Source organism: Pan paniscus, chromosome 6 (assembly GCF_029289425.2).
Source record: "Pan paniscus chromosome 6, NHGRI_mPanPan1-v2.0_pri, whole genome shotgun sequence".
In the NCBI taxonomy this organism is placed as follows: Eukaryota; Metazoa; Chordata; class Mammalia; order Primates; family Hominidae; genus Pan; species Pan paniscus.
In genome coordinates this window covers 27,738,488-27,757,605 of record NC_073255.2, presented here as the reverse complement: position 1 = coordinate 27,757,605, position 19,118 = coordinate 27,738,488, and positions in this window count along the sequence as shown.

The following is a 19,118-nucleotide window of genomic DNA, read 5'->3' as shown; positions in this document are numbered from 1 at the left end:
AAAAATGAGGAAGAAGCAAAAGCAGAAACCCCTAATAAACCCATGAGATCTTGTGAGACTTATTCACTACCACAAGCATAGCACAGGAAAGACTGGCCCCCGTGATTCAATTACCTCCCCCTGGGTCCTTCCCACAACACGTGGAAATTCTGGGAGATACAATTTGAGATTTGGATGGGGACACAGCCAAGCCATATCAGGGCACAGCAGCTTTGGTGATCCACCGCTCCTTCCTGCTCCTCCCAGGTAAAGGGGAGTCTCTCTTCAGACTTGATTCATCCCTTCCCTTTCTTATTCCTCTCCAACTTTTGCACCTTACACCCCAACCTCTGGATTTTGTCTGCAGTTATCCTTTCTCTTTTCAACAGGCCTCTGTACCCACTGTTCTCCCAACCTGGAGAGATGTCTCTACCCCTAATCCTCACTTGCTAGTTCAGTTCCTTCTTGGCCCTCAGATTTTGCCGTGGGGCAACTTCCTGCCATTTTTACATACTTCCATTGCATTCTGGGCTACTTCCTTTATGGCACATATATCAGTGGAAATGCCTTGCTTATTTCTCTATTTCTAGACTTAAGAAAAGGGATACAGGTGGATATTTCCCTAGCGGTCCCTCAGTGACAAATGAATGAAGACAACTTTGTCAAAAGAAAACAAAATCCCTGAGAATCCCCTAACTTGGTGCCTGTATTTTTATCCAGCACTGGTGTACTCTCTAAAAGCAAATTCATGCTAAACAGCATTTTACTCTTTCTGATTAGCTGGCAAAATTTGCTCCAAATAAATAATGTATATATATTTATTGTTTAATAATGCTCGTGGTTTAAATACATGTGTTTTAGGAGCAACTTTGATTTACCTCATGAGTCCAAGATTTTTTATTTTTATAAGTTGTGCCTTATGAATGTGGGTAAGAGAGGAATCAAAATGAAATTAATGTTTTATCTTTGGATGGTTAAGAGAACTGCAATATTAAGGACATTAGGATGTCTCAAAATATTAGATGCAAAAATGTGTATTTTTGTTTAAATATGTTTGAATTATCAAATATAGAACAAATAGAGGAAGGTGGCTGGGTGTAGTGGCTCATTCCTGTAATCCCAGCATTTTGGGAGGCCAAGGTGGGCTGATCACTTGAGGTCAGGAGTTCAAGACCAGCCTGGCCAACATGGTGAAACCCCCATCTCTAATTTATTTATTTATTTATTTTTTTGAGATGGAGTCTCACTCTGTCACGCAGGCTGGAGTGCAGTGGCGCTATCTTGGCTCACTGGAACCTCTGCCTCCCAAGTTCAAGCGATTCTCCTGCCTCAGCCTCCAGAGTAGCTGGGACTACAGATGCATGCCTCCACACCTGGCTAATTTTTTATATTTTTAGTAGAGATGGGGTTTCACCATATTAGCCAGGATGGCCTCGATCTCCTGACCTCATGATCCACCTGCCTCAGCCTCCGAAAGTGCTGGGACTACAGGTGTGAGCCACAGTGCCCGGCCAACCCCATCTGTATTAAAAATACAAAAATTAGCTGGGTGTGGTGGCACATGACTGTAATCCAAGCTACTCAGGAAGCTGAGGCAGAAGAATCACTTGAACCCAGGAGGTGGAGGTTGCAGCAAGCTGAGATCATGCCACTGCCCTCCAGCCTGGGCGACAGGGTACTCCAACTAAAAAAAAAAAAAAAAAAAAAAGCAGGTACATAAAAACATATGTGTTGGAATAAATATAATAAATAATTATAAAGGCTGGGTGTGGTTGCTCACACTTGTAATCTCAACACTTTGGGAGGCTGAGGTGGGAGTATTGCTCGAGCCCAGGAGACCAGCCTGGGCAACATAGTGAGACCCCATCTTTTTTATACATAAAAAAAAAATAACTGGGCATCCTGGTGCATGCCTGTAGTCCTGGCTACTTGGGAGGCTTGAGGTGGGAGGATCTCTTGAGCCTGGGAAGTTGAGGCTGCAGTGAGCTATGATTGCACCATTGCACTCAGCCTGGGAGACAGCGTGAGATCCAGTCTCAACATAATAATGATAATAATTTGTATATTATTTTATAAAATTTTTATTTTATTATTATTATTTTAGGAATACTTTGAAGCCTAAGATGGTGGCATCTTCCTTTAGAGATAACTTTAACTAGCTTCTACCAGATGCATAGTGGACACTAGTCATTTGGTAACACTTTAATCCATGTTCAAGGTTTGAGATTTCCTGGCCCATTGGGATGAGGCAGAACTGGACTACAAGTCCATGTGAGGGTCAGTGTACTTCAGGTTTACCCTTGCTAACATTTAGGATGTAATTACATGGGAATCTCAGCTTAAAATGGGAACTGGTTTATCTCAGTCCCCATCTTTGGTAGCATGGATTTCCATAGTCTGTCTTTCTGAGGACAACAAACCTGCTGTTGTATTTCACAGCTGTTTCGGAAACAGCAGATGTCCTCAGGGCATTGTGGGCTTTGTTCTGGGAGGTCTCATGTTCTTCCAAGTGTTTGTCTGATATTTTCTCATTAGCTTGTTGACTCTTTGGAGCTTTTAAGATTTTAAAATACATTCTCTCCAGCTTTTAAAATTTATAACTATATTGCACAAAAATAAAGTTATAGATGTACTGCATAAAAGTGTAATTTTGACATTCTGTCTTGTAATCCTGCATATTACATGTCCCTGGGGAGAAATGCATCTTTCTGGATTTTAACTTTGATCCATCTTTTAGGTCAATGATGAAAACATGCTTTGCCTGTACTGCCTTGCAGGGAGATCAAATGTGGCACTTTGCCATGTCTGTCTTCCTGGTAGAATTATATGGACATAATCTGCTTTTATCAGCAGTGTTTGGCTTAGTGGTGGCTGGATATGTATTAATATTTGGGGTCTTAATTGGTGATTGGATTGAAAAGAAACCAAGAAATAAAGGTAACACTCTTAACTGTGACATACATATTTATGTGGTACATTATGACTTCACTGGCTTTTTTGGTTTATTTAGTGAAATAAAATTCATAAATTGCTATGAACTTAATAGCAAAAGAGCATAAGTTAAAAACTCTAGATGAAGTTATACAGCTTTGTGTCATCATTCTCTGATTCTACATGTAAAATATTTTAATGTAGTTTTTAGATTTTTGCTAAGTATAGGTTTTTAATATCAAATTCCTGAAAAGTGCTTTCTTTTTAATATTTTGGCATTACCTATGCATAATATACTTGTGTTGTTTTTATCAGAGGCAATTTATTTGTGTAAATGAGTTTTTGTACTGGGTAATCTGTCTAAACTAGTCATTAATATCTGGAGACTTATTTGTTCAAATGTAGATCTATTTTAGCTTTGGACTATACTATCTCTTTAAGCGTCTTGTCCAAGAAGAATGTAGGCTATCCTAAGTTTTTCCTATTCCTTGATTTCTAGTCAACGTTACTGCCTTCCTTCTACCATGGAAGGTAGGACTTTTCTCCTTCTACCATGGAAAGGCATTCTCTGAAGCCACACCATTGAAAAGACTAGCTGATTGAAAATCTGGTGTGCTGGTCTTTAGGCTAAATTGGTAAATTCAGTTACAAATTAAATCCAGAAGAGTGTGATGTAGCACTAGAACATTTTAAGTTTCTTGACTTACCTAGAATCCAGCTTTTCATATGATCCGTCTCTCAAATATTTTTTCATTCACTTGCAAAGTCCAGCTTTTTTCTCTTTTGGTTGCAAAGGCTTTGTCTTTAGTGAGCTCAAGAGTCTGCTCTTTGCCTCTTAAGCCTGTGATCACCGATGGAAATGCTAACCCTGGTTGCACTGGGATTTGGTCTAATGCAACTGCTCTGCATTATTTTTTATTATATTTTATTTTTTTGAGACAGGGTCTCAATTTGTCACCCAGGCTGGAGTGCAGTGGCACAATCTCAGCTCACTGCAACCTCCGTCTCCCAGGTTCAAGTGATTCTCGCGCCTCAACCTCACGAGTAGCTGGAATTACAGGTGTGTGCTATCACGCCTGGCTAATTTTTGTATTTTTAGGAGAGACAGGGTTTTGCCATGTTGGCCAGGCTTGTCTGGAGCTCCTGACCTCAAGTGATCTGCCCGCCTTGGCCTCCCAAAGTGTTGGGATTACAGTTGTGAGCCACCGCACCCAGCCTCCTCTGCATTAAATGATGATATAGCTGTGAACTGCCTGTTAAAACTGAGAGTAGAGATTGGGCTGGGTGTTTCCATTCACAGTTGCTTATACCTCGCTCTTCACGCAGAACGCCTCCGTCAACCGCCTGTTGCACTGTCCTGATACTTGTGCTCCCCTACAAGAGGCAGATGGAACAAATCTGGGATGGCTGGCTCACTGTGAGTGTCTCCCATGTCCCTACGTCACAGACACCCTGAATGTCCACCAGTTAGTGTTTTCTTTGTGGCCATGCTCACTGGTTTTGGATCAGGCTAATCTTTCCTCAGTGTCCTCCTCTCCCCTAATTTGTGAGTCTAAGCTGAAATCCCACTGACATGAAGGCAATAGAACAGCAGAGTCTGTGTCTGCGAGGTGCAAATTAGCATCGGCTCTGGCTCTGATGGGGTGGGAGGAAGAAAATGCTTAGCATTAACACAATAGAACTGGGCTCCAAACCTACATTGAATCTTTTTCTCTCTAAGGTCTTTGTGTTCATTTAGATGTTCCTTGAGCTGTCAGATAAATAACCGTATGCACTGCAGTGGGGCGGGAAAATCTATTCTTGGGTTCCACACTCCCTTTCCCCTTCTTCGGTAGGTGGCCTGCTGTGCACTGGTGACCACCCTAGTGGCCTTGGCAAACCTGGCCGGCACGGCGCTGACCATCACCATTCAGAGGGACTGGATTGTGAGCTGACGGGTGACAACAGAGGCCAGCTGGTTGGTGAGTGGTACCGCCCCGGGTACTGATCCTCTGATCAGCTGAGACGTAGACAGCTGACAAGGCAATCAGGGCTCTGAGAGAGGCTGACAACAGCCTTTAAGAATATGTTATTTGGAATCAATGAGACCTGGGTTTGAGTCTGAATTCAGCTAAAATCAGCTGTGCCTCTTACTAGATGCATACTCCAGGGCAAGTTACGCGACTTTCCTCATCTGTATAATGAGGGAAATAAAGTCTCACACACACACACAGCTCAGCTTTGGGAAGGATTCTATAAGATACAGGATTTGGAAAGCACTTAACACTATGTCTGCATGTAGGAAGCGCCTAAAAAATGATTGGTACTGTATTATCTAAAGAATATATAGGCCAGGCGAGGTGGCTTACGTCTGTAGTAGTCCCAGCTACTCGGGAGGCTGATGCAAGAGAAGTGCTTGAACCCGGGAGGTGGAGGTTGCAGTGAGCTGAGATCGCGCCACTACACTCCAGCCCGGGCAACAGAGCAAGACTCTGTCTCAAAAAAAAAAAAAAAAAAAGAATATATAGGAGAGAAGCTTCTCAAAATGTATCACAGAGGTACCTTGGCAATTTTAGGCCTAGAAAATAAGTAAATTAAAATATTTATTGGCCAGGCTTGGTGATTATGGCTGTAATCCTGGAACTTTGGGAGGCCAAGGTGGGAGGATGGCTTGAGGCCAGGAGTTCAAGGCCAGCCTGGGCAACACAGGGATACACTGTCTCTATAAAAGAAAAAAGAAGGCTGTGTGGGGTGGCTCACACGTGTAATCCAAGCACTTTGGGAGGCTGAGGCAGGTGGATCACCTGAGGTCAGGAGTTTGAGAATGGCCTGACCACATGCAGAAACCCCGTTTCTACTAAAAATACAAAATTAGCTGGTTGTGGTGGTACATGCCTGTTATCCCAGCTACTTGGGAGGCTGAGGCAGGAGAATCACTTGAACCTGGGAGGTGGAGGTTGTGGTGAGCCGAGATCGCACCATTGCACTCCAGCCTGGGCAACAAGAGCAAAACTCTATCTCAAAAAAAAAAAAAAAAAAAGATTTATGTTTCTTAATTCTGGCCAGTGATAAGCTTCCACTTTAAAAAAAAAAATCATCTTCAAGCGTAACTGTCAATTATCATTGATAATAAAGGTAAACACAATTTTTTAAATAATGGAGTTAAATGAAAGAATCTGGCATTTTTGCTTTTTCTCCCATTTGCAAAACTTGGATCATTCACATTGAGATATATACATGTTGCCAACTTAAAGCCGAAGATCTCATCCTACTGTCTATTTGTGCAGTTGGTACTCTGCTAGAAAATGTTTGTGAGCATGGATGGCCAAGATAAAGGAAGCTATTAAGGACGAATCTATAGAAATCATGCCTTGCAAAAACTGGGAACCCCTTATAATCAAGATTTCTTTTAAAGTACACTTATTTGGATGTACTCTGGTTTAAATAACAGCACCTAAAGTAAGAGCTATGTGGATAAAAGCCAAGTAACATGGTGTCCTGCATCTCCGGGTGAAGAATAGAAAGTCTTCCTATTCTTTGTTAATTAATTTTTTTTTAAAAAAGATAAAGCACAGAATTTATTACAGTTTAAAAAATCTTGTAAATATATCCTTCGATGATGGTGGAATAATTAAGATAATAAGCTTCATAGTCACACTGCTTGGGTTTGAATCTCAGCTCAGCCATGTGCCCTCTCTGTGACTTTGAACAAATAAAATCACCTATCTGTGCCTCAGTTTCCTAACTTGTGAAAGGGAAACACTATTGACCTGTAAGAGTTGTTGTGAGGATTGAGATGAATAGATGTAGAAAGCTTAAAACTATCGCCTGGCACAGAGTAAGTGTTCAACTAATTCTGTCCTCTACCCTCCTCTTGTCACCTTTCTCCCCGACAAACATGTTGGTTATAATAATGGCTGTTAGTACTATTATAGTTGTTAAGATAATGGGTTGTGTTGGGAAAGAGTGCTGAGATGGGAGTTAAAATAATTAGCTACAAGTAACACAGTCTGTCTGTTTCTCAGTTTATTTATGTTAATTGTCCAAGTTCCAATAGAATTGATCTTGAAGGTCTTTTCCTGGTTGCAAATCCTATGGCTAATCTATAGTTAAACCCAAAGGGATCTTTCCTGTTTTCACCATAATTGCATGGCTAGCAAATCTAGCAAATGCATGATGTTAAATTCACCAGAAGGAAGGACTCACCCATTAAGTTGCAATGTTTCCTTCCTCTCACTTATAGGGATGAATGCCAACAGTCCGGCAGGAGGACCAGATCATCAATATATTTGCTCCCCTGTCTGTGGGTCAAGTGATGACATGGGCATCTCATGTGATCAGTTGTTGTTTCATTCTTGGATGGAACTTTGTTTCACTTCTTGTAGTTTCTATTTCTGTCCAGGGTTTATCAGCTAGTTCGCCAATTGGCTATACGACCCCAGCAATACACAGTGGGGCACCTCCTAGAAAGGCAACAGGAGGCTGTGAACATTCAAAGTTATGCAAACTCAGAGGGAGTTCCTGTTCTTTTCTTCTCCTTTATGTCAGTGTTTCTTTCCAGAACACTTCTTTCCAGAACTCTTGAAAGTTCTGATCATAATCTGATCATAATCTCAACATTTTATCTGCAAATGTGCCTAGAAACAGTGACAAATGAGAGGGCTCCAGCTGTGCCATTGGTCATGCAGTTCATATGGCTGATCTTATTGGTGGGGGCAGGCAGGGCTGCCTTATACACAGGTTGTGCACTGCATAACTCTGGGGACTCCATTCAGAGAGACTAACACCCCCATGGGACTGTGCAGTATACAACGTGCACAACCTATCCCACGGTCCTGGGGGCAATTACTCCTCCAATCTCACTTACGATACTAGAGAGGCAAGTGTGTCACAGTATGAGCTGCTCTTTGGTCAAGACAATATGATGAATTGGTCATTTCTGTTATCAACAGTATTTTTTTTAAATCAGAAATTCCCAAGCAGTATAGTGGGAATAAAGGGAAGGGGGCCTTGCCAGTAGATATGACCTCATTCTCCCAAAGAAAGAGCCAACACTGCATACTGACTATATTGCCCATCTGCCTGGTACAGCACAGTCCAGGAATTGCTTCTGCTCTCAGTTTCTTTTTCTGTACTTCTTATAATTAATTCTCTTTTCTCTCAAGTTATTTTGCAATTAAAGTCCACCAGATCTCACTGCATAAATAAAATATATGTATTTGGAGAGATAGATAAGTAGAGATACATATTTAGATGAGGGATGAATAGATAGATATGCAAGCAGATAGATGGATAGATAGAGTAAGCTATATCCTTCCCCTCTGTGGCTATTACCTGTGTGACCATGCAAGGTTAGTTTATTCACATTCTGTCTCACTATCTGTAAATTAAGGACAACAAAAGAAGTGATGTCATAGGGATGTTGTGACAATTAAATAAGATAGTTTATGTAAAGCCCTATTTTACTCCCTGGCATATAGTAAAACTTAAGTCAACATTAGCTATTTTGTTCATTGTTGTCATTGTGACCTTTTTAAAAACTGTTCTGGCAATACATTCATTTCTGCAATTAAGAGCCTAATCCTTCCCACACTTCTTGGTCTACAATGGATCTGGCCCACCTGCCCCTTTGTCCTCCCTCCACAGTCCTATTTGGTTCCTCTAGTCCTTTGCAGGATTTGTCTTAATTTGCACTAAATACCCCTCACAATGGTGTGTGTATATATTTTATTTTATTTTATTTTATTTTATTTTATTTTATTTTATTTTATTTATTTATTTTGAGACAGAGTCTCACTCTGTCACCCAGGCTGGAGTGCAGTGGCATGATCTCGGCTCACTGCAACCTCCGCCTCCTGGGTTCAAGCGATTCTCCTGCCTCAGCCTCCCGAGTAGCTGGGATTACAGGCACATGCCACCACACCGGGCTAATTTTTGTATTTTTAGTAGAGACAGGGTTTCACCATGTTGGTCAGGCTGGTCTCGAACTCCTGACCTTGTGATCCACCCACCTCGGCCTCCCAAAGTTTTGGGATTACTGGCGTGAGCCACTGTGCCCAGCGGTTATATATTTTTAATCTGCTTATAATCATTGTCTATTCTATCCTGGAAGACTGAAAGGTGTTTAGCTTTTTTTCGCATAAGTATCTGTTTCTTCAGAATAACCAAAGGAAGTATCTATCACTGTTTCCTGGGGCTCATGACTGAGTTCCAAGCATGTGGCATTTTGTCTTCTACAAAATGTGTCCTCCTCTTCCTCCTCCTTTCAGTGTCATCTTCCTGGCTTGACTATGTTTTAGTTTGGGTTCTCTCAAAAGTAATCCCGGAGACAAAGATTTGGGGGTGAAAAGCCATCTATTAATATTTGGAAGATGATCCCAGGAAGCATGGTGAGAGAATGGGAAGTGAGACAGAGAAGGAGAAAAGCCAATAAAACTTATGTTAATATATAGGTTACCGCTGATGGCCACTGGGGTCAGTCCTTCTGGGGACCTTATGAGAGACTGTGTAGGACATACTTCAGAACTGTCCCACCAAGGCCCAAGGAAACTAGGATGTTTATCCAGCAACTCTTGTCTGTCTTTGGTTGAGAGCTGTTCTCAGGGCAACTTACAGCCCACCCCTCACGTTCCTATGGCTGGAGAGGGATCTTCAGGCAAAGAGACACAGGTGCTTTGGGTAGGAGGCCATCAGTGTACACAGGAGTTGTCCAACAAAGAAGCAGATGAGACTGGGGATGGTTGAGGGGAGATGAACAGGCACTGACTTAAAGCTTGTTTGGATTTTGTTTTGGGTGAAATGGACTGTTGGGAAATTAATGATGGATTCGTCTATAAGCCTAGGCCTTTGGAAAAGCCAAAGGACCACAAGTTTAACCTTGAAGAACAGACCACAAACACAGGTTTTCCTTTTCACCTTTTTTTTTTTTTTTTGAGACAGAGTCTCGCTCTGTCACCCAGGCTGGAGTGCAGTGGCGCGATCTCGACTCACTGCAAGCTCCGCCTCCCGGGTTCACGCCATTGTCCTGCCTCAGCCTCTCGAGTAGCTGGGAATACAGGCGCCCACCACCATGCCTGGCTGATTTTTTGTATTTTTAGTAGAGACGGGGTTTCACCGCGTTAGCCAGGATGGCCTCGATCTCCTGACCTCGTGATCCGTCTGCCTCGGCCTCCCAAAGTGCTGGGATTATAGGCATGAGCCACTGCGCCCGGCCTCCTTTTCACCTTTAAAACATGCAAAGGCTGCTCTGCATGTGCCATGAGGGATGGGAAGCCTACTGCAGGCAGATGGTCTTCTTAGCTGGCTTGTGCTTGGTCTTCCTCTACATGACAGTTCTGGGGTCTGGCGGCATCATCACTGGCTATGCCTGTACCCAAGGGGTTGGAGACTCCCTGCTTAGCATCCTCACGGCCCTTTCAGCTCTCTCTGGCCTGATGGGCACCATTCTCTTCACCCAGCTTAGGGGGCACTATGGCTTGGTCACAACTGGAGTCATATCTAGCCAGCTCCATTTAGGCTGTCTAATGCTCTGCATGTTTTCTGTCTTTGCTCCTGGAAATTCTTTTGATCTGGCTGTTTTCTCACTTCCATTAAGTAAAAATCCTTCAAACTATGAGTTGTTGGTCCAGTGGATGGAAGAACAGTCCAGAGGAATGGCTTGGTTCAGGTTTCTTTCAAAGGGATAAACATGGGTCTGGTTCTCTTTTAGCAACTCATGGTAAGACTTGGGATGCTCAGAGTCCTGCAGTTTGAAGGCTAGCAGGACCCTGAGCATCCCAAGTCTTCCATCTCCATTATCTTCCTCTTCTCAGGTGTGATCCTGGCAAGAACCGGTGAACAGCAGGTCATATGTGGCATGGGATTCTGCAGCTTGTGATGTTGCCAAGTGCAGTCTTAGAAGCATTCAATGGCCTCACCACCGTGCTGTTGTGTCTTCATCAGTCATTCATCTAGAACCTGTTATGTGACCAGAACTGTCTTAGACAGTGGGGATACAAGAATTATTTGATCACACAAGGTGTTAACTCTATGGAGCTTACAGTCTGGCCAATAAGTAAGTAGTTAACAATACTCAACAATACAGAGTGACAGGAGCTTTGATAGGGAAGAGCAGAGCAATGGGGACATATGGGAGGGATACCAATGTGGTCTTGTGGGTTAGGGAAGCCTTCCTAAAAAGAGGCACAATTAAGAAATCCCTGCAGAGCAAGCTAGGCAGGTGACGGAGAGGGCAGACTGTTCCAGGCAAGACAGAGACAGTGGTGCAAAGGTGAACACTGGGAGATGTGGGGAAGTGAAAATAGTTATTTCCTGGGTGTCAAGCATGTAAATGCTACAGATGATGTCTACATTAAAGAACTACATTGACCTGATTCCCTTTTCTGCAGAACTGGGATAAGGAGAGAGGAAAGAGAGCAGCTTGGGGGTGGGGGAGAATGGCAAGTCTTTCCTTAGCTGCCTGGGGGAGAGCAGCGCAATTCTTCCCCAAGAACAGTATGCCTAGCCTTGAGAGTCTACAAGGTACGTGGGTTAGGAGGCCATCAATGTACACAGGAATTGTCCAACAAAGAAGCAGATGAGACTGGGGATGGGTTGAGGGGAGATGGACAGGCACTGACTTAAAGCTTGTCTGGATTTTAAAGCTTGTACCTCCTACCTCTACTTTGCCTTAAAGCTTGTACCTCCTACCCCAAGTACTTGTCTTTGCTCCTGGTCTGCTCCAAATAATTGTTGTCTGAACTCTGCCATCAACCATGTGTCGTTCATACTTGGCAGCAAGGACATATCTGGTTTTGCAAGTGTGTTTATTAAAAACAAGTATGTTTAAAATGTTGGTCGTTTGATGCCTGACAACTCCAAAAGTGACATGTTGCGGATCAATGGTGATGGTGACAGAAACCACTTAATAGCACACTGGCCCTAGTAATTAGACCTGCAGATTCCCAACCTGTGAAGAGACTGGGTCGTGCTCTTGGACATGGAATCCCCACAATCAGGTTTCTACCAAGAAAACATCATTTCTTTGAGCCTTTTTCCTTCCTCCTCAATTCAAAGTCACCACCTGCAAAGCCCCTCTCTGAGGCCACAGCTCAGAGCCAGGGGATTCCTCACCCCTAGGCTAGAAACAGGATGGGGAGAGTGGAAATTGTGGCAGTGAGTGGTGGAAGTTGTAGATCAAAAACCCCCTCATTCACCAGCCCTTCCCACACACCTCTTCAGTGCCCCACATTCTCTACCCCAGGCACTGAGTTGAAGCAAGGTCCCTGCCCTCCTGGGACTCAGAGCTTCATCTTCTCATCTCTGAGGCCACAGTGGGGTGGGACCATGGGGTTGGGGGAGGTGTTCCTGACTTCTGCTGTGGTGGCCCAGAACCCCTTGGTCTACAGAAGCTTTGAAATACTGGGAGAGAGGAAATAAGAATGTTGTAGGCTCAATTAATGAGGTTAGAAAACCATGAGCTAGCCTGGGAGTCTCCTTCTTTTGAGGCAATATGCATGTAGGAGAAAAAACTGTGTTCCTAATTCCAAATGATTTAGAAACTTATTCTTTCATCTAGAGATTACCTATCCTCTAAAATACTGTAAGTTGGGTACCTGATGGGTAGATTATCTTTTATTAGGGTATTTGACTTGCACTTCTAGTCTTTAGTTGCCCAAAACTGAAGAACAGATTAGCCATTTAAGAGTTATGCAATTCACATTATATTACACTAAAGTATTTAGCTCAAAAAGAAAAAAAAAGTCCACTAGCAACTCCTGTTTACTAGGATAATTTGGCTCTTACTGACACAAAGGAAATGATTGCATTTGGAAAACACGAAAGCTCACTGCAGTGCCTGCAATCTGGAAAAACATTCAGTATGAGAGACACTTGGTGTTTTCTCTATTGCAATAAGTAATCTTTTTTTTTTTTGCTGTATCCCGAATGAGGATTCCAGAGTGATAGAAATCTTTTAATTTTTTTGTTTTATGTTTTTACTCTGCAAGATATTTGGATTTTTTTTTTTTAGATGGCTTCTTGCTATGTTGCTCAGGCTCTGCTCAAACTCCTGGGTTCAAGCAGTCCTCCCACCTCAGCCTCCTGAGCGGCTGGGACTATAGGCATGTGCCACCGTGCCCAGCAGAAACACAGAACACTCTCGACACTCATGCTGTCTGATGATGTTGGCAAGTTACTGAAGCTCCATGTCACCATTTCCTGTTCCATAAGATGGGGATAAGAATAATAATGGTAGCTACTTCTCAGTGAAATCCAGAGAATGCACTGAAATAATTTCCATAGGTAACATGTTTAGCACAGAACTTTCTCAGTTATAGGAAAGACTTGTCCTCATTGTCATCATTATATTTTCGTTACAATTTTGGTGGCTCTCATGAGTGTTGCTGTGTGAGGTCTGGGGTGCAGGGTGGGTAGTGAGACATAGAGAACCTTAGGCCTGAGTGGTGAAATGGATGCTTCTGACTCTCACACACCTAAGGCCAGCAAGCACCATTTACATTTATTCATACCAGGATTACACATGACCTTGGGGTTGGTGGTAAGGGGTTGAAACTGCAGACATGAAAAGCACCAGTGCCACTGGGCGCAGTGGCTCACATCTGTAATCCCAGCACTTTGGGAGGCCGAGGCGGGCGGATCACCTGAGGTCAGGAGTTCCAGACAAGCCTGGCCAACATGGTGAAACCCCATCTCTACTAAAAATACAAAAATTAGCCGGGCGTGGTGGCAGGCGCCTGTAATCCCAGCTACTTGGGAGGCTGACACAGAGAATTGCTTGAAACTGGGAGGCAGAGGTTGCAGTGAGCCGAGATCGCGCCACTGCACTCTGACAGAGTGAGACTCCGTCTCAAAAAAAAAAAAAAAAAGAAAAGATTAGCCATGCGTGGTGGTGGCACCTGTAATTGTAGCTACTTGGGAGGCTGAGGCAGGAGAATGGCTTGAACCTGGGATGCAGAGGTTGCAGTGAGCCAAGATCACACCATTGCACTCCAGCCTGGGGGACAAGAGCAAAACTCCTCAAAAAAAAAAAAAAAAGAAAAAAGAAAAAGAAAAAGAAAAGCACCAGTGCCCTAAATGATATATCATTTCATTTCTTAGCATGGCTCACACTATTGGGCCTGGTGGCTGTGATGATGGATCCTCTCCCTGGGAGGGGTGGCCTGTGGCCTACCTTGGAATTCAATATGTATCATCAAGCATAGGGCTCATCCAGCTGCTTGCTCAGTAACTACTTATTTCCATTCTGATGGAAACTAAGTTACAGTACTCTGGCTACAGTAAGATTTGATGCATTAAAAGTCACTTTGCTTTTTAAAATCAAAGAACTGTAACTCTTTATGTCCTCAATTTAGAAATAATTCTCAGTGCATCATTAGCCCTGACTTGTTTGAGCGCTTCACATTATACCATGGCAGCATTTTACAAATATTTCCTAACTTTGTAAGCACTGCTTGCTAAGAGACAAGTGTGGGGATTTTACAGGCGAACTCTGGGTCAGAGTCCAGAGTGAATCGAGGTCCTTGACAGGCCAAGCCCAGAGAGACATAGAGACCAGCCAGAGTGGTCAGGACAGCCCAGGAGGATGGAGGATGGGGGACCTGATCAGGACATCCATGTGGAAGCCACAGCAGGGTGGCTGGAGCAGCCTGGGAGGAAAAAAACGCCTGGCTGGTGCTCTGCAAAGGCACATTATCTCCAAAGGACACAGCACATTATCTCCAAATAATTCTTCATTCCAGAGCTAAGTGCAGGGATCAGGACAGAGGCAACCAGGAGGCCTTTACAGGGCCAGAGGTGGATCTCAGGGAGAATCTAGAAGTTCAGCTGGCTGAAAAACCAATCAGGCAGTCAGAAGCTGGGAGTGGGTCCCCTGGGAGGAGGCACTAGAGCCCCCAGAGGAGATGTTGTCATGTGAGGACATGGTCATTGCCACAGCTCACTTCTGTCCTATTTGATGCCTACACAGTAGGTTCGGAGGCTGCTTCTGAAGTGTAATCAAATACAGCCTCTTCATATGGTTGAAAGTGCAGGGGGCGGGGAGTGGGGAAACAAGGAGGCCAGTTTTTCCTCTGCTAAACCAGGAAAGGAAGAGGAAACATCTAGAAATGGAACTAGATTGGAAGCTCAATCTTTTCTCTTTGTCTTAAACATGTCTTAAACATTTTTGTAATGAAGTGGGGGCATAAATAAATACCTCCAAATGAAGTTAGAGTGCATCTGATGATGATGGTGGTGATGGTGATTCAAAAAGATAAATATAAGGCCACAAATTATGACAGTTACTACCATGTACAGTTTTATAGTACTATCATAGAATCTTCCAATGAGAAAGCACTTGAAATATTCGTATTTCACAGATGAGCAACAAAAAGGCAACCAAGGCAACAGTGCTAGTCAATGCCAGAGCCAGAATTCTCTCACCAAGGTCCTCTGATTTCTATTCACATTCATTCTTAGCCTACGCTGCTGCCCTGCTGGCCTCTGGTCCTTTGCCCTCACTGTGACTCAGCTTCTTTAGGAAAATGTTTCAGAAGTGGAGCGAGGGGCTGTGGACGGTGTGCAGTGCTCCCTGAACAACCTATGGACCTTGTTTTAGTCCATTCTCATGCTAAGAAAGACATATCCAAGACTGGGTAATTTATAAAGAAAAGAGGTTTACTTGATTCCCAGTTCTGCATGGCTGGGGAAGCCTCAGGAAACTTACAATCATGGTGGAAGGCACCTCTTCACAGGACGGCAGGAAAGAGAATGAGTGCCAGCAGGGGAAATGCCAGACACTTATAAAACCATCAGATCTCGTGAGAACTCACTATCACGAGAACAGCATGGGGGAAACTGCCCCCATGATCTAATCACTTCCCATGAGGTCCCCCCTCCAACACATGGGGATTACAATTCGGATTATAATTCAAGATGAAATTTGGGTGGGGGCACGGAACCAGACCATATCAGACCACATCCACTTAATCCTCATTACGCTGGCCCCACAGCCCCAGCAATTTGGCATGCTGGTCTTCATCTCCAAACTGTTTGTAACCATAGGGCATGTGCTGTACTCTTTTTTTTATACAAGAAAGTATAGGATTAAACATGTCCATGCAAATAAGACAATGAAGGGCATTTGGACGCCTTTAACCTAAGAGGTAGGCAGCACCTCTGGCTTCTCAGAGCTCAGGTAACACTGGCACCATCTCAAACTGTTTTCAATGATTTCCCTGTGTTGCTGCTGTGTATCTACCTTGTGCTTTGCTACATTTGAGAGCAATTGTGTCATTGCCTTTTGCCAAAAGCATCAACTGCATTAAATGTATCTTGGCAGTGGTGGTGCTATCCAGAATTTGAAAGGGGTCTGACTCCTGGCATACTCATTAGCCAGTCAGAGATTCCACCCCAGACATCTTCAAGGGGCTTGTTTTGCTTTTGCCAATATAATAACTCAATGTTTTCAGGTTCTTATTGTTCTTCAGCTTTTAAAATTAGTCAGTATTGGCTGGGTGCCATGCTCACGCCTGTAATCCTAACACTGGTAGACCAGGTGGGAAATTCGCTTTAGGCCAGGAGTTTGAGACAAGCCTGAACAACATAGCAAGAACCCATCTCTACAAATTTTTAAAAAATCAGCTGGGCATGTTGGTACGTGCCTGTAGTCCCAGCTACTCAGGAGGCTGAAGCAAGAGGATTGGCTGTGCTCAGAAGTTCAAGGCTGCAGTGAGCTATGATGGTGCCACTGTACTCCAGCCTAGGGAACAGAGTGAGACCCTATCTCTAAAAAGATTAAATAAATAAATAAAATTAGAATATTCTGGTCAATGTCAAAATTAGAGAGGTGGAGTGTGGTCAATGATGTTTGGTCTTAATTCATTGGGTGTGGGATTTTGGTTCTTTTCCTAGTTTGTCCACCCTGAGGGGGACACATTTTCCCCACCATCCCCAGTCACTACTAAGAACAACTACTTAAGAGAAATGTGAAAACTAAGGGAAGAATTCAATTACTGTTAAACACAAAAAGACAAAATGTCATTATTAGTAGCAACGAAACTACAAGAGAATTTACACAGACCTGTTTTTTAAAGCACACAGTGAAGACAGGAAAAGGAGAATTTTAAGGAACATTTTGCTTAACATAAGGTAATTTTTTAAAAGAGTGCTTTATACAAGGTAATATTTATGGTGCCACTTCCCACAATCTCTCTCCTTCCATTAAAAAAAAAAAAAAAATCAAAAAACCAAAACCCTGAAAGACACTTTAGTATACACACACACACACACACACACACACACACACACACACACACACACACACACACTAGATGAGGGATCAAGAAACTAGAACTGGCCGGGTGGGGTGGCTCACGCCTGTAATCCCAGCACTTTGGGAGGCCCAGGCGGGTGGATCATGAGGTCAGGAGATCGAGACCATCCTGGCTAACACGGTGAAACCCCGTCTCTACTAAAAATAGAAAAAATTAGCCAGGCGTGGAGGCGGGCGCCTGTAGTCCTAGCTACTTGGGAGGCTGAGGCAGGAGAATGGCGTGAACCCAGGAGGCGGAGCTTGCAGTGAGCCGAGATCGTGCCCCTGCACTCCAGCCTGGGTGACAGAGCGAGACTCCATCTCAAAAAAAAAAAAAAAAAAAAAGAAACTAGAACTATCCTTTATATGGTTCTTCATTAAGGAAGTTGCATTTTGATGAGATGTAGCATACCAAGTCCTTTTGCTCTTGATTTTTTTCTTAACTAAAAAAATTTGGGGTCAGGCATGGTGGCTCAAACCTGTAATCCCAGCACTTTGGGAGGCCGAGGTGGGTGGATCACTTGAGATCAGGAGTTTGAGACTAGCCTGGCCAACATAGTGAAATCCTGTCTCTACTAAAAGTACAAAAATTAGCCAGACGTGGTGGCACACGTCTGTAATCCCAGCTACCAGGAGGCTGAGGCAGGAAAATTGCTTGGACCCAGGAGGTGGAGGTTGCAGTGAGCCGAGACCACCACTGCACTCCAGCCTGAGTGACAGAGCAAGACTCCATCTCAAAAAAAAAAAAAAAAAAAAAAAAAAAAAAAATTTTTAAAAATTTTTAAATTTTTTTTAATATACTTTAAGTTTTAGGGTACATGTGCACATTGTTTAGGTTAGTTACATATGTATACATGTGCCATGCTGGTGTGCTGCACCCACTAACTCGTCATCTAGCATTAGGTATATCTCCCAATGCTATCCCTCCCCCCTCCCCCCACCCCACCACAGTCCCCAGAGTGTGATATTCCCCTTCCTGTGTCCATGTGATCTCATTGTTCAATTCCCACCTATGAGTGAGAATATGCGGTGTTTGGTTTTTTGTTCTTGAGATAGTTTACTGAGAATGATGATTTCCAATTTCATCCATGTCCCTACAAAGCACATGGACTCATCATTTTTTATGGCTGCATAGTATTCCATGGTGTATATGTGCCACATTTTCTTAATCCAGTCTATCATTGTTGGACATTTGGGTTGGTTCCAAGTCTTTGCTATTGTGAATAATGCCGCAATAAACATACGTGTGCATGTGTCTTTATAGCAGCATGATTTATAGTCCTTTGGGTATATACCCAGTAATGGGATGGCTGGGTCAAATGGTATTTCCAGTTCTAGATCCCTGAGGAATCGCCACACTGACTTCCACAATGGTTGAACTAGTTTACAGTCCCACCAACAGTGTAAAAGTGTTCCTATTTCTCCACATCCTCTCCAGCACCTGTTGTTTCCTGACTTTTTAATGATTGCCATTCTAACTGGTGTGAGATGGTATCTCATTGTGGTTTTGATTTGCATTTCTCTGATGGCCAGTGATGATGAGCGTTTTTTCATGTGTTTTTTGGCTGCATAAATGTCTTCTTTTGAGAAGTGTCTGTTCATGTCCTTTGCCCACTTTTTGATGGGGTTGTTTTTTTCTTGTAAATTTGTTTGAGTTCATTGTAGATTCTGGATATTAGCCCTTTGTCAGATGAGTAGGTTGCGAAAATTTTCTCCCATTTTGTAGGTTGCCTGTTCACTCTGATGGTAGTTTCTTTTGCTGTGCAGAAGCTCTTTAGTTTAATTAGATCCCATTTGTCAATTTTGGCTTTTGTTGCCATTGCTTTTGGTGTTTTGGACATGAAGTCCTTGCCCATGCCTATGTCCTGAATGGTAATGCCTAGGTTTTCTTCTAGGGTTTTTATGGTTTTAGGTCTAAGGTTTAAGGCTTTAATCCATC